We start from the raw sequence: 2,320 nt of genomic DNA, 5'->3' as shown, positions 1-2,320 counted from the left end.
TATATAAAAAACATTCAAAGGGGCAGAAATATAAGCTATTATTTAGAGACAATATTTACATTAAAAATGTCCAAAACTAGTGTCTCTAGAGACAAAAATGGCTGCAATGTTGCAAAATTAGGGAAAAACAATCTTAGAAATCTTAAATTATGATGACAAAGATGATGATGATGATGAGTTTGGTGTGACAAAATATGTGCGAGAGAGTTATATATTGATCACGTATTGATTAATGTTTGTTTTGTGAAGATGTTTTGAACAAAATGTGATTATGTGATTCCAAAAATAATATCTACCAGCTACCAGGCGACTCAGACAGGGACAAGGATAGTTTAAGGCAAAATAACCAAAAGTAATTTACAGTTAAATTGTATTTGATTGTTTTTTGTTTGTTTTTTTTCCAGATTAATTTGTCTTCAAAAGTGTTTCTCTGAAAAAAATAAACCTGACATGGGCTTTGTTAAAATGGCAACATGATCAAATCAGGACAGAAAAGATCAAAACAGGACAAAAATAAATAAATGCAAAATGAGAAAATATACCGTAAAAGAGTCACACATTCAGACACGATGCCACCTTTGGTTTGCTTGCTTTGTGACTTTTTCAGTCTGATTGTCTTTTGCACCCAGCCTCCTATTGTTTCTCTATTCTTCCTTTAAACTTTTCCTCACTGAAATCAGCAAAGGCTTAAAAACATTAACTTTCGTGTTTGAATAGTCAAACGTTCATTCATCGTATCTCAAAAAGAGGAAACTGACATTGTTTCCTTCTTTACCTTTTATCACCTTTTAATCAGCGAGGCTTTAAGAAGTAATGGCTGTAATGGCTTTAACTGAGGCCGTGACGCTCCCTTCATCATCTTCTTCATCTGGTAGGTATCAAATCAATGGCGTCGTTTGGTTTGCCTCTAATTACAGTGATGTGATCAGAGTCGGTTAAAGAAGTTTAATGAAATCGTTTTGAGGTGATAGATTTAGGAAATAGTCGCTGCAGTTTGTGTTTAAGCACAGAAAGGACACACTGGGAGAAGCTGTTATCCTATTAGTCCCATCTGTACCAGGATGTATGTTTAAAACAAGAAGGTCAAGAGGTCAACTATTACTCTACTCTTATTACTGATTTATAGAGGAGGATTTTAAACAGTTATTGCAAAAATGGAGACGTGATGTTTTTTAATCTGGTCAAGGTTTAAAAATATTTATGAATGAGTTGGTTTTCACTTTAACTAACATTTAATTAGAGTAAAGAATGAGGCACGTCCTCTTCCAGTTGTTGGGTTTGTTGGATATAATATAAATAATGGTCTCTATTTCAGATTTTGATCCTTAATATTTCCTTAAATGCATAAAACTACACTACCAAAACAGTCAGGATAAAAAAAAGCTGTTAATGAAAAACTTATTACACTCTGAGCTCAAAGTTTTTGCAAGGCACTGCTAATAAAACCTGCATGTTTAGCTGGTGATCAGCAAGTGAGTGGACCGCGGTAAAAGCAGGAGTTCTGGTTGTTTGGAGAACTCAGATGTATGTTAGAAGCAGTGTTCTCACAGAAACAATCATTTTCACAGAATGACGTCAGAAAAACGACAACAAAAAATATGTAAACCTATGAGATGAGACACATCACTGTTCCTCTGAAAGAGTTTCCTTTAGTTTGGTCAACACAGAACAGAACTCCGATCATGAATTTCCAAACTAATTCAACCCCACTATATAAAAATCCTTAAAATTTGACCAAGAGTCATAACTTTCATACAAATCTAACCGAGGATCATGTGTAGGAGGAAAGTTTCTGTCAAGACAGGGTTAGAAATCCCTCTTTTTTCTGAGTCTGAGAAGCAGATCCCTGGTAAGAGGTAAGAGACGATGCTCCAGCGTCCTGACTCAGCTGTTAGTGGGAGTTTATCTCTGTGGTTAAAAACTAACCCTGGACTCACTTTCTGCCTCATGACGTGTGCAGAAACAACACCTGCAAACATACAAGGACACCTTCTGCAAAACAAAACCCCCTCTTTGAGCTTTTTCTGATTCACAGGCAGAAGTCCACCCCGAGATGAGTCTCACATTTTACTCTTCAGTCTTCAACAAAATGTACATTTGAAAGAACATGCTGCACACAATCTGCACTGTGCAGCAATTCTCCAGATGAGGCTGTCAATGATTAACCCCACTACTCCTTCAGGTTGTTTGCTGCTCAGTGGCTGGAAAACTGGAACAATAACATGCAAACATGAGGGGTAATGGCTGTGGTGCCAGGCAGGCAGAGCACACAATGAGAAGAACGACACACACACACACACGCACACACACACACACACAC

Source organism: Poecilia reticulata, linkage group LG14 (assembly GCF_000633615.1).
Source record: "Poecilia reticulata strain Guanapo linkage group LG14, Guppy_female_1.0+MT, whole genome shotgun sequence".
NCBI classification, from domain to species: domain Eukaryota; kingdom Metazoa; phylum Chordata; class Actinopteri; order Cyprinodontiformes; family Poeciliidae; genus Poecilia; species Poecilia reticulata.
This window is presented reverse-complemented; position numbering follows the sequence as displayed.